Below are 14,914 nucleotides of genomic sequence, written 5' to 3' on the forward strand. Positions count from 1 at the left end.
TGATAATAGTGTAGGTCTAATAGAATATAAATTTCATTGAATTTGGGGGTCAGAAGACCTGAATTCTGTTTGTTCATGCATTATCAGTTATGCCATGACCAAATCACTTAAGCTTCCTCTTCTATAAAATAGACTGCCCCCACACCTGAGAGTAGTGATCCAAATGCTTTGTAAAATATAATGTTATATGAAGGTGTGAGGTACTTTTTTTTATCGATGTCAATGTGGAATTGACATTTATCATATGTCCTTTAGAAATTACTTTACGGGAATTACTGATGTCTGATGAACCACTCTATTTAAAAAGCAAAATTGCTGTTTACTTACCATAATTTTTGTCATTTCTAGCACAATACCTGACACAGTCGGCATTTAATACTTATGGAAGGGAATCATCAGTTAATGATCATTGAATTGGGAATATGGCCCTGGTTGCATGAGATACTTAATTTGTGTGGGTGTGGGTGGGTGGCCAATTGTACACATAAATGGGTGAAAGTAAGATTTGCAGGCTGGTGGTTTTCAGGTTGAAATGGAAGAAAAGAGCAAATGTTAGTTGGTTAGGATAAGTTGAGAAAAGTTTCAAAGTCTATGGTTTGAATACTAGAAATGTAAAAGTGTCTGGAAATTTTAAAACATGGACAGATTTAAAGCAGAAAAATCATTTCCCTAAACAGATAGTAAATTCTAGAAACATTTAAATATTTAAAAGAACTTTTAAAAATTCATTCAATTTATTAGTCAGTCACTTTGTTAAATTAGGAAATATTGCCTAAGATGTGACTATTTCGTGAAACAATCACATTTAAATTATGTATAAGTATATATAAAATTTATATCTGATATATAACATATTATGCTATGTATTATGTTTTATAACATGTATTATTTAAACATATACATGTGTACATATATATAAGAAGAGCTTACAGCTCTTACAGCAATTACAAATTTATTAGTTGATCTTATTTTTTAAATATTCAACTTTTGTTACAAGTGAAGTTATAGAGCATCTCAATGAACTTTAAGAAATTATCATCTTGGTTTTTTGCCAGGCTACCTGAAGCAAACAGACAATAAGAACAGAGTGAATTATGTTTTCAGGGGCTAGTACCTATATTGTGCCATACTATGGTGTTAATGAACTCTTTTTTAGACAAAAAAAAATCCACTAAAAAAGTTAAAGTTTATCTTTTTGTGAACTTCTGAAAACTGAAGTCTTGCCCAGATGGAGACAAACTTTCTTTGTCCTTTCTTGTTTTTTTTTCTTGTTAACAACACTGACCGTTTTCTTTCTCAAGCTGTAGGGAGAGTTTATACCCCATAATAATATTGCCACCATGTTGTGATTCCCTCCTGATTGTGTGCTTGTGATCCCATATGCCTCCTTGTGATTTCTGATCTTGCCAAAAACAAATATCTGAATCCAAGTACCTTTAGAAAAATCAGATCCTAGGAGCGAGTGCTGCTGCTTGTTTTATAACCCAATCAAATATGAGAGCAAGAGCTATCATCACTCATACTTCTGCTGCCTTTGAATCTTGGGTCATGAGATGAACCCATAACATAAAAGGAAAAATTTTTGTCTTCAGGTAATTTAAAAAAATCTTCTGATTTTTTTTCATTATTCTAAGTGGCGATACAGATCGACTCTAACAAATATGAAGTTGATTTTACATAGACTATATATTTTTTACATTTTTTATTATAGCTTTTTATATACAAAACATATGCGTAATTTTTCAACACTGACCCTTGCAAAAACTTCTGTTTCAACTTTTCCCCTCTTTCTCTTCACCCTCTCACCTAGATGGCAGGTAGTTCCATACATGTTAAATATGTTAAAGTATATGTTAAATACAATATAGATTTTACATAGGCTATTGAGAAGTAAGTATGTAAGGTAAATGTACTCTTAGATGTCAGTGAGGCTTTGATTTCTCTTATCAGACAAGACTTGCAATGATTTGTTATTGTGGATAGTTTTCCATGAAGATTTTCCAGGTGCATAATTTTAAGAAAGCTTTTTGTTACAGTGAAAGTACCATAGTTTTAAATAAGCACTTGTTCTTAACTGTTTTAATCATGCAGAAAAAAAATTAAATGATTGTAAGGAAGGAATGATTAAAATTATGTTGTTTATAGTCCTTTGATGCATCAGTATTTAGTGATAAGGCTAGAACTGGTTTATTTTAATATTCTTGGAGAGACTACTTCACATCATAGAATGGAATGAGCTTTGGATTCCATCATTCTGTCTCTCACTCAAGGTATCATATAAACTAGTTCTAGTAGCTGGATTTTAATTCTGACCTTCATCCTTACTCACTGTATGACCTCAGGAATGTCACTTGCTCTATCTAAACCTTGGTTTGTTGTTTTGTAAACGATAGTGGGGACAAACAATATAATTTCTAACATCTCTTCCAATTCTAGATTATTACAAATATATTGATGAACTAAGAGATCCAAGTATAGAAAATTCCTTGTTCATATATGAAAAAAACATAGTCATAAAAGGCTCCAGTGTTTAAAATATATAATCTATTCTATTGTGTCTGAATCTTTGTGAGACCATTTAGGTTTTTTTTTTGGTTTGTTTGTTTTGTTTTGTTTTGTTTTTTTGGCAAGGACGTTGGAATGGTTTGCCATTTCATTTTCCAGCTAATTTTACATATGAGGAATGGAGGCAAACAGGGTTAAATGATTTACTCAGGGTCATATAGTAAGTTTATGAGGATATATTTGAACTGAGGTCTTCCTGACCCAGGGTTCTATCTACCTCACTGCCCATTATGTTTGTTATGAAGTAATAGATGAAAAGCAGAAGTGACCAACAAGGAGAAATGGGAATCTAGGAAGTCTTTCTTAAAATATTGAAAGCAATGGAGACTAACCAGTAGAAACTGGATCTTATTTTATTTTTTATGTTTTATCCTAATGTGATAGACAAATTTAATAGTAATTAGTACTGATGTTTAAAAGAAAATCTAACTTTCCATAATGGTGTATGTACTTACTTGGAAGTTAAGTTCCTGTTTTTATTTTTTATTTCCCTTCTTATTCCATAACATTTGACCAAAAATGTCAGGAGCAGATTTATTTTGTCATTGGCTGCAACATGGTATAAATGAAGCCAGTTTCATACTGTATGTTATATTTGAATTCAGTATACTTGAATTCAGACAATTGATGCCTAAGTATTGGCTCTAAGATTCAAGGCAAATTTATTAGTCTCTTTTTTTTTCCTTGTCTGTAAAATGGGGATAATCAATATTGTATTATTGTGGCAATCAATGGAGATATTGCATAGAAAAATAGTTTGCAATTTTAAACTGTTAAGTAACTATAAATGAAGCTGTTATGAGCACTATCTTTTTTCATGAAGTTCTCTATATTTTTTGCCCCTCTTGAAAGTGAATATGGCAATTCTACGAAAAGAAAAAAAAATACTGAGATTGAGTTAATAGCTGAAGTTCAGTCTCAACTCTGATTTAACATCTTTGTGACCTTAGGTAAGACACAATCTTTTAGTCTCAGTCTCTTCCTTTGTAAAATGGGGATGATAATATCTGTACTAGTATTTCACAGGCAGGGTTGTTAATGAGGGAAACATCTCACTTAAAGAGAAATACTATTTGGATAATTATCAATTATTACTAGGAATATCCCTGTTGCTCAGAAAAGAGGCCAGGGTAAGTGTGTGTGTAATGGATTGATGAAAACCTACCTCTTCTCTTGAGATCACACCTTCAAACTATATTAATGTTAGAGATTTGGGGGCCTTTTAGCACTGGGGAAAGCCTTAGTTTTAAAGCACTTAGAATAGTCTGGCATAGTGGCTACTTCACATGTGGTTTGATAGAACCCATTTCTGATCAGAAAGAGAAAATAAAATTCCTGAGGTTTCCCATGATGTCAACCACAGTTAATTTTTTGATCACTTGCACAATATTTATGATCAATCTGAATTTATTCACTCTAATTCTGAATATGTTCAGCAGCATTTAAGGAAGTCATAGATCTAATACCATAATGATGTATTTAAAAACAAGACTCTTTTATAAGGAAAGGAAAAAGAAAAACTACGGCCCAGTATAGGATCATAGAATGGACTCTTAGCAATATTTTGGGATAGGAAACTGAAAAAAATCAGAAAGTTGGATAACTTGTCCAAATTACAAAATGAATCAGTTTCAGAGGTAGCTTTTTAATAATAAACCAATTTTTTTTTAACCAGAGTTTTTTGCAAAGCCAATTTGCTAAACATTTAGATGCTTGATTTTTATTGGAAAAATATTTTATCAAATAGTCAGTTTTATCTCTTTGGATTTTAAGATGCAACTTTAAACATTATAATATAGAAGATGGAGCTCTTTTGGAACCATCTCTTAGTTTGGATCTCTACTAGGCAATTAATGAACTTGGCCTTTTGTAGTTGTTTGTTTGTCTTGAAAAAATAAAAAGGACGATTTTTAAAATTATAGCTTTTTATTTACAAGATATATGCGTGGTAATTTTTCAGCACTGACAATTGCAAAACCTTTTGTTCCAATTTTTTCCCTCCTTTCCCCCACCTCCTCCCCCAGATGGCAGGTAGACCAATACATGTTAAATATGTTAAAGTATATGTTGAATACAATATTTGTATACATATCCATACAGTTATTTTGTACAAGGAGAATCAGACTTTGAAATAATGTACAATTAACCTGTGAAGGAAATAAAAAATGCAAGTGGACAAAACAGAGGGATTGGAAATTTTATTAGTGGTTCACACTCATTTCTCAGAGTTCTTTTGCTGGGTGTGGTTGGTTCTATTCATTATTAAACAAATGGAACTGATTTGGTTCATCTCATTGTTGAAGAGACCCAATTCCATCAGAATTGATCATCATATAGTGTTGTTGTTGAAATATATAATGATCTCCAGGTCCTGCTCTTTTCACTCAGCATCAGTTCGTGTAATTCTCTCCAGGCCTTTCTGAAATCATCCTGTTGGTCATTTCTTACAGAACAATACTATTCCATAACACTCACATACCCCAATTTATTCAGCCATTCTCCATTTGATGGGCATCCACCCAGTTTCCAGTTTCTAGCCTCTTTATAGTGGCTATACCACAAACATTTTTGCACATACAGGTCCCTTTCCCTTCTTTAAGATCTTTTTGGGATATAAGCCCAGTAGTAACACTGCTGGTATGCACAGTTTGATGGGTTTTTGAGCATAGTTCCATTTTGCTCTCCAGAATGGCTGGATGTGTTCACAATTCCATCAACAATGTATCAGTGTCCCAGTTTTTCCACATCCCCTCCAACATTCGTCATTATCTTTTCCTGTCATCTTAGTGTAGTGATATCTCAGAGTTGTCTTAATTTGTATTTCTCTGATTAATAATGACTGGAGCATCTTTTCATATAGCTAGAAATAGTTTCAATTTCTTCATCTGAAAATTGTCTATGCATATCCTTTGATCATTTATCAGTTGGAGAATGGCTTGATTTCTTATAAATTAGAGTCAATTCTCTATATATTTTGGAAATGAGGTCTTTATCAGAACCTTTGCCTGTAAAAATGCTTTCCTAGTTTATTTGTTTCCCTTCTAATCTTGTCTGCATTAGTTTTGTTTGTACAAAAGCTTTTCAATTTGATATAATCAAAATTTTCTATTTTGTGATCAGTAATGATCTCTAATTCTTCTTTGGTCACAAATTCCTTCCTCCTCCACAGGTCTAAGAGGTAAATTATCCTATGTTCTTCTAATTTATTTTTAATTTCATTCTTTATGCCTAGATCATGAACCCATTTTGACCTTATTTTGGTACATGGTGTTAAGTATGGGTCATTGCCTAGTTTCTGCCATTCTAGTTTCCAATTTTCCCAACAGTTTTGTCAAACAGTGAATTCTTATCTCAAAAGCTGGGGTCTTTGGATTTGTCAAACACTAGATTGCTATAGTTATTGACTTTTTTATCCTTTGAACCTAACCTATTCCACTGATCAACTAGTCTATTTCTTAGCAAATACCAGATGGTTTTGGTGACCACTGCTTTATAATATAGTTTTAGATCTGGTACAGGTAGGCCACTTTCATTTGATTTTTTTTTTCATTAGTTCCCTTGAAAGTCTTGACCTTTTGTTCTTCCAGATGAATTTTGTTGTTATTTTTTCTAGGTCATTAAAATAGTTTCTTGGGAGTCTGATTGGTATAGCACTAAATAAATAGATTAGTTTAGGTAGTATTGTCATTTTTATTATATTTGCTTGACCTATCCAAGAGCACTTAATATTTTTCCAATTGGTTAGATCTGACTTTATTTGTGTGGAAAGTGTTTTGTAGTTTTGCTCATACAGTTCTTGACTTTCCTTTGGCAGATAAATTTCCACATATTTTATACTATCGGCAGTTACTTTAAATGGAATTTCTCTTTGTAACTCTAACTGTTGGATTTTGTTAGTGATGTATAAGAATGCTGATAATTTATGTGGTTTTATTTTGTATCCTGCAACTTTGTTAAAGATGTGGATGATTTCTAATAGCTTTTTAGTAGAATCTCTGGGGTTCCCTAAGTATACCATCATGTCATCTGCAAAGAGTGATAATTTGGTTTCCTCATTACCTACTTTAATTCAAAAGGATGATTTCTTAAGAGCCACCACCATTTGCTAGGAATGGGAATAAATTAACTCATTACTCAGTGATTTATGCAGCATTCATATTAATATTTACATTGTTTCTTATACTATATTCTTAATGTGAGGCAGGTATGAACATCATTGTGTATTTCTTAACATGAATATACTTTTTGTGCTATAATTTATAAGTTATATCCCCATTAGTTGTGTCATAAGGAGGATTGGATATTACATTGCTTGTTTTCTTATTTATGCTAGGGGTCCATTCCCTCTGGCATAGTAATTAATGTCAAAGTTTTGATGTGTCTGTAGTTGCTAATCTATATCCACCCTAGGTGATGACCAAATAATGATAAGATTCTATAAATCACCCATAGGACAGACATTTTAATTAAATGGATGATCAATTTCAGCAGTCCAGGATAGTGTGGTGTTTGTTTATTTTAATGTTATGCTGAAGGATTGTGTGAGACTAGACATTTTTGTTGAGACATAATACTGTCAGAAGGGAAATTTATCAATATTACGATGGTATTGTGTTTCTGTGCATATGTAAGTTTCAGCAGTAATTGCTAAAACACAGAATTTCTAGATTAGAATTTGTTAATTTGTGAATATACAAGCAGTGTGGTGGTGTTTTATTTTTTTTAAATATGTATCTATTTCTTCCATTAGAGATTCTCTTTAGCTTTACTGATATGGACCTGGGCTTGAATTTTGACTTTGTCACTTCTGTCCTACTTGTGAAATTTTGACCAGATCACTTAACTTCTGGACCTCAGTTTTCTCATCTGTAAAATGGAAGGGGGTGGTAATCTACATGACCAGTTATTTCCTTACCAGCTTTCTACCTATGTTTCTGTGATCTTTTAGTCATATCTGGCCTCACCTCACTTCTTTAGTCTTATGGAGAAAATATTCCAAAGCAATTAGCAAAAAAGTCCCAACTATGTTGCTGTTGTAAAGAGTAAAACAGGATAGCATCTCTGTGATTGAGCAATTTCATTCTCAACTTAATCAGTTGCCATTTACTAAGTGCTAAGATGTATAGGATTCTACGGTAGGAACCATAAAAAAAATAATTGCTTCTGCCTTCTAGAACTGGTACTTTGCCCACCTAAAATATTGTCTCCATTTTCACATGATAGAAAATTTGGTCCTTATTGACTTATTTTTCCTGGAGCTGAAATTAGTTGCCCCAAGAGGTAGGGAATTAATCCCCAATAGAATACACAATTCTTGTGGGTACTGGTACTAAGTTCAAGGAGCAGAGGCATAGCCATATTAGACCAGATGTACACATCAAGCAAAATGGAAAGAGATAAAAGCTCTGAAACAACTAGGAATCACTACACAGAAAAGAGAGAATGAATCTGAGAATTATGTGACAGTCAAAGAAAACTTGTTATTAGGCAGATCAATGGAACAGTTTAGGAGAGAGTTGACATAATTTGTCATGCTCAATGAGATGAGTAGGGTTGTTGTGCACTTTTAAGTGGGGGATGTGTGTGGGCAGCAACTGAATAGGAAATATTGGACTGGTTTAAAGCAGACTGCATCAAATTTTTTTTATCTTGTATATTTGAATTTAATGTTTTATATATTTTACTTTTTAAGTTAAAATTTTGTAAACAGCCTCCAGATGAATTAGAACAAAGGAATGAGTCTAGCAATTTCACATATATATTGTAGATAGAAGGAAGTGTTCTCCCTTTTTATTGATAGAGCATCAGAAATGGATATAGTGTTATTAATGGAAATTATACTAAAGAGAATACATGATGCATCATGTTTTTGCAGCTACCAAAAGATCCCTTGACTTTTCCTGATGTTTTTCATTTAATTCTCTCTCTATGTGTTGTTTCTCACTATTTGAACGTCATTCTAAAGATCAAGGAGTGTCTCAACTTTCTATTTGTATCTCCAGCACTTTGTACATAGCAAGAACTTAAATGCTTTTTCATTCACTTATCAATTCATCCATCTATCCATCCACCTAACTATCCATTCATCTAGCTACACTATTTGTTTTAGAATTATTAGCAATTTAGTTGTTCAGTTCTTGTGTCATAGACATTGATGTCAGTATTGGTAAAAAGGGTACTGTGCTTTTTAAAAACATAGCTATTATGGGAAGCACACAGATTTATTTTTCTATTACAAGGCAGGTATCCATAAAATACTTCCTGAATGCTGAGATAGTAGAATTGGATTTTGCAACAGAATTAAGATGAACCAAGTTGCTTTAGATCTTGCCACCATGCAAAAACTTTATGAAGATGTATAGTTGTTTTTTATTCTCTTGACATATCCAGTATGAGGTAGTTTTTGCACATGTCCATTTTCTATATTATCTACATGGTTTGAAATCTTAGGATATAAAGATCCTTTTCGTGACAAAATTTACTTTTGCTTTTACAAAATGTGGTGTGTTTTGGTGGGGGGGGGAAAGAAGGGGGAGAGGAAAAGGAGGAGGGAAGAAGGAAAGAATGGATGAGGGAGGGAGAGAGAGGGAAGGAAAAAGTGAAGGAAGGAGAAAGGGAAGAAAGAGAGAGAGGAGGAAAAAAAGGAAGAGGGAAGGAGAAAGGAAGGAACAAAGGAATGAACATAGGCAGGGAGGGAGAGAGAAAGAGAAGGAAGGCGTGAGAGAGGGAGAAAGAGGGAGAGATAAGAGAAGAGAGATAAAATAGAGAAAAGAAAGAAAAGAGGTTTTGCAAAGGCTGATACTGGAAAATGGCTCTTGCACGTAACTGGACATACAGCTAGGCTGGGGGAAATCAGATACCCAATACAAGGTAAACAGGAATCACAATATACCACATCACAGAGGAGGGGGTGCTGCAGCAGGGCAAGAGGCAGTGTGTCCTGGGCACAAATGGCTGTTGGCTTTGGTTTTCACAGGAAAAGACCTTGAAGCTTCATGGAGTAGATGGGTCAATGAGAGACTGAGAAGGAAAAGTCCTAAAGGAAGAGGACTGTAAATGGGTGCCCTCCCCCTCCCCATCCCCCCACACTGCCAAGCAAAAAGGAAACTCTCCTGGTAGAAGTAGTCCATTTGAACATTGGAATTCTAACAAACCTCTAGTTCTAGTGAATCATATCTCATTAAATTACATTAACAAAGAACACTAAGGAAACTAATGAGAATTGTTTTAACCTGTAACCTGAGGAAAAGAGTCTAGAGACTGCAGAGGGTATTTTTACTTGCTTAAACTAGAGTAGCTCTGGATAGGAATTAATAGTTTGGGGAAGATGACTGAAATGCTAATCAAAAGGAAAATATTCCATCAGATTTATGAACTCATCTACATCTTAGACTTGTGTTTTAAGATTATAAACTGCTCCAGCACATTATCTCACTTTATTCTCAAGGAACTACCTCATGCAAACATACATTTGACTGACAGGTTAAATGATTTTTCCAAGGTCAAACAGCTAAATAAGTTCCCTAAAACCTGCTTTCCAGTTTTCTCTAATTCCAAATCCATTTTGTTGCTCTTTTCCCAAGTACTAAAATTTTTTTTAATAGCTCCAAGGCTATTTACAATAGAAATAGTTTACAATAGGTTTACAATAGAACATAAGATTTGGTTAAAAGTAAACTAGTGATGCTTTTAGTAGAGTGTCCTTATGCTTCAGTTTGGAAACACCTGGTTTAAATGATATTCTGAGTGACCATAAACCAGATTACTTAAGTTTTTGAGCATCAGTTTGCTTAGTTGTAAAATGATGATAGTAATGCTTGTAGCTATCTCACAAGGTGTTTCTGATAGTCAAATGAAATCAGATATATAAATTGCTTTATGGGCCTTTAAAGAATAGAAAAAAATTCAACTGTAAGGGAGGTCCCAAAAATCTTAGTGGGGACATTTTGTGTCGGTTCTTTTGCGCAGCTTGTTTCCCATATGTAGTTTTTTTCTCTCCTGTGTCTCTTAAAGTACGTAGTTCTCTTCCGAAACTCAGCTCAAACCACTTCCTAAATGAGGCCTTTTTGTCACTCTCCTTCAGCTTTTATCACCTCCCTTTCTCCAAATTTACTTTTTACTTATCTTGCATTATTTATGTATATGTATATGTGATTGAGTTCATAGTTCTAGAACGGAATAAAACTGCAGAACCTTTGTCTAACCACTCCATTTTACAAATGAGATTTACTGATTTATCTGTGATCATCCAGATAGTGAATGTTTGGTAAGACTTGAAGATGCATCCCCTGAATCCAGAGCCAGTAGTTTTCTGCAATACCTCATATGGAGCATGAGTTCCTTGAGGGTAGGGACTACATAATTGCCTTTGTGTATCCTCAGCCCCTAGCATAGTTCCTAGAGGTATAAAAGATATTTATTTTTTGATAATTATAAAAACTTTTTTTTCATGAGTCATTTTCCCTCTCCAGGAAATATACAGTTCCCACTGAGGTAGTTGTTAATGAGTAATATATATCTGATTGATTGATTTGCATTTTAACTAGGAGCTTCTTAGAATAATCTGTATGTCAGGCATCCTATTAGATTTTCCTGGGAGATATTTTTAGGCTGGTAGAAAATTGTAGTAGACTTCAAATTCAAACCAATTGGGAGCATTTACTCTCTTCTCTTTGGTACAGTGTTTTAAGACTTAGAAGATTTTTCAAGGCTTATTCCAAGTTCTAGGAATTTGAAATCACACTCACAAAGTAGCTCATAGCTACTTAAGGAAAAAGCTAATTTTGTTACAAACTAAATTCAGAATGTCATCTTTCTCATTGAGGAGATCTGTATCTACCCCTTGAAAATAATATTTGTGTTAAAGTAAAATAATTGACAGAGCAAAAAAGCTTTTGCAAAACTGAAATAAAAATGATGGTTAAAAGAATGGATAGGGCAAGCTAGCAGGCATAGAACCTAGGAGATAGAACACCAACCCTGGAGTCAGAAGGATTTGAGTTCAAATATGGTCTACTAGCCATGTGACCCTGGGCAATTCATTTGTGTTTTGCTTGCTTCAGTTTTTACTTCTATAAAATAGGGATAATAATATCAATTAGCTATCCCCTAAGGATAAAATGTGGTAATATGTGTAAAGTACTATAAATGCTGGAGATATATATTTATTTGTTTTGTGGAGAAGGAAAATGGCAATTCACCTCAATATCTTTGCTAGGAAAACCCCAAATGGAATCACAAAGGATTGGACACAATTGAAAATGACTAAAACAACAACAAATAATTGTTTAAAAAAATTTACAAAAGGATTTCTTTCCATTCCTTTCAAATAACAAATTATTTTCCCAAGAATATTTTTAAAAAGATAGATTATAAAACACTGATTTATTTGAGCCACATGTAAATGATTTGAGATTATCTTGTGTTTTGAATCATTTAGCTTCATTATTTTTCTATTCTATTTTTTGGGATATTTCAGAATTTGACACTTTCTTGAATATGCTATTCTAGTTTTAAGTGCCCTTTACTTAATTGCTTTAGAATTGAATGTGTGTTCAGTTTGTCTCAGCAATGCTAACTGACATATATTGAACTTTCACTGTAGCATGAGGAATGTCAAATGTGGCATTAGGAATCACAGGCAAGGGCTTTGCAAAGTTAAATTATAAGATAGACTTTTTCCTTTCTTGTTTTAGTTCTTCCTCTCCTTTCTTTTTAAATATCTAGTTTGTATATAAAAGACTAGATTATCCAGCAATAGTGCTTCTTAGTTATTGCTGGAAAAGAGAATTATTTTCTCCATGTGAGCAGGTGAAATTTAATTGAAAGGAGAGTTTCCTTGTCTATAGGCAGCTGATTTTTTTGGTTTTGTTTTGTTTTGCTGAGGCAATTGTGGTTAAGTGACTTACTCAGGGTCACACAGCTAGGAAGTGTTAAGTTTCTGAGGTCACATTTGAACTCAGGTCCTCCTGATTTTAGGGCAGGCAGCTGTTTTTAGATACTATAACTACAGTTATGTAACTATATAGTTACATAACTAACTGTAGGAAGAGGTGATAGAACCATCACAGACATGGAAAAGATAGAAAGTGGTGTTAAAGGATGATTGTTTTCATAGGGTGAAATACCAGTTTTTTTATTTATTTTAAAAAATATATTCTGAGTATATAGAAATAGAAGTTTTGGTAGTAGTGAGTGTGATGAAACAAGGAAAGATCTTAAGTGCATAATTTAATATTTTGTTGAAAGTGTTATGACTTATTGGATCCTTTAAAAAACTGAAATCAGTGTTGTTGTTGAAGAAATTACAGGATCAAAAGATTTAGAACCGATGGAACCTAGTGATTATGTTGCCCAACATAATGTATGTTGTATGTTAAAGATAAGAAGATAGGAGAGACATAGAAGTTAATTGACTTGTTCAACCAAAGTCAAATAGGTAAGTAAATAGCAGACGTATGATTTGAACCTAGGTTTTCTGACTAAATTAAATGCCTTTTTACTTCATCAATTATTTATTTTAATGAATAACATAATATTTAAGATAATTCTTTATAGTAGAATGGAGATAATCCACTTTCCCTCCATTAGGGGAGGGAATGGTGGATTTAAAAATGATAAAACCCATAGTTTAATTGACGGTCCAATGTCAAATTGAGGAAAAGTCCCTAATTAGTTTTCCAGAGATCTATCCTTACCTCTGTACTGGTTAACATTTTTATCAGTGAAATGGATAAAGCCATAGATGGCATAATATCAGATTTGCTGATGACAAAAAACTGATTGGGATAGTTAATGTGACGGATGACAGTTCTATTCCCAGAATATTGGCTATTGGATGGATAATTGATCTAGATTTAATATGATTAAATTGAATAAGAATAAATGTGAAGGGATCTTGGGATAGGGGCTTAATAGACAACTTCAACAGTGCAAAATATAAGAGACTTGACTAGACAGCACTTCCTGTGAAAAAAATCGGGGGTTTTTGTGTGTGCTGAAAGCTCATTATGATTCGAGAGTGTGATAAGGTAGTTAAAAAGAAAAAGAAAAAGAAAAAAACCTGTTGTATCTTAGGTTGTATTGATAAGCAGTACAATGCCCAGTTAGGGAAATGTTAATTCTATCATATTCTGTCCTGATCAGACTCCATCTGACTAAGTGATAAAGTAGATAGAGTGCTGGGCTTAGAGTCAGGAATATTCATCTAAATAAATTCAAATACAGACTCAGACACTTAGTTACTCTGTGACTCTAGGCAAGTTGTTTAACCCTGTTTGCCTCAATTTCTTCATCTAACATGACCTGGAGAAGGAAATGGCAAATCACTCCAGTATTTTTGCCAAGAAAACTCCACATGAGATCACAAAGAGTCAGACATGATTGAAATGACTGAACAACAAACAACAAAAATTTGATACCATATTTAAGAAGGATATAGTTAAATTGGGGAGTGTCTAAAGATGAACTGCAAATGTGGTGAAGAAGCTTAATATCTGTTTTTTTTTTTTAAAATAACTTTTTATTGACAGAGAAGCTTAATATCTATTGAAGAAAGTAATACTTAAAGGAACTTTGAGAAGATGACCTTGTTTGGAGGACATAATAGTTATCTTCAAGTGTTCAAAGGATTGTTATGTGGAAGAGAGATGAGACTTCATAATTGTTCTCAAAAAAACTGAACTAGATAAAATTACAAAGGAATCGCTAACAATTAGCAATACTTGAACGTGAAATGCTGATTGGTAGGAAGAAGTATGGACTTTCTTCCTTGAAGCCAACTAGATGACTACTTATTGAGATTGTTATAGACATCATTATTTTGGACTAAATAATTATTCCCCGAGGCCTTTTCATCTCTTGGATTATGTGACTATGTATTTCCATTGCTTCACTTTTGACTATCTTGCCAGCAGGGTTTTATTTTATAACAACCAAAGGAAAAAAACAAACAAACAGAATTATGAGAAAATAATTTGGACTCACAAATTTATAATTACTTTTAACTTTTAGTTTGATCTAAAGAAAACTTGAGGTTTTCCTATACAAGGTGTTCCAGAAGTCTTTGTACAATTTTAAGGCATAATTGCTTAAAAATGTACTAAGTTTTTTGATAGGAGGTACTAATTTCTATTTCAGTTGTGCAAGTAAGATGTTAGGATTTCAGTTTTTATTGTCTTAGTTATTCTGAACATGACAACAAACACAAATAATTCCATATAGAAAGAGAAATAGGAAAAAAAAACTATGAGTATTGTACAGCTGTTCTTTTAGTAATATATTAGAATAAGTATAGCATCATAATAAGTTCATTGTCAAAACCAAACTTTTCTGTTGGATTTGTAAATAT

General features: G+C 33.1%; 1 protein-coding gene and 1 long non-coding RNA gene across 3 annotated transcripts in view; one reads left to right on the forward strand and one right to left on the reverse strand.

Moving 5' to 3' along the window:
- LOC127549600 (uncharacterized) overlaps nucleotides 1–14,914 on the reverse strand; it is a 1,392,683-nt gene that overhangs the window by 1,108,872 nt on the left and 268,897 nt on the right. The window lies entirely within an intron of this gene.
- Nucleotides 1–14,914, forward strand: part of PRKCH (protein kinase C eta) — a 260,486-nt gene that overhangs the window by 1,558 nt on the left and 244,014 nt on the right. The window lies entirely within an intron of this gene.

Source organism: Antechinus flavipes, chromosome 2 (assembly GCF_016432865.1).
Source record: "Antechinus flavipes isolate AdamAnt ecotype Samford, QLD, Australia chromosome 2, AdamAnt_v2, whole genome shotgun sequence".
Classification (NCBI taxonomy): Eukaryota; Metazoa; Chordata; class Mammalia; order Dasyuromorphia; family Dasyuridae; genus Antechinus; species Antechinus flavipes.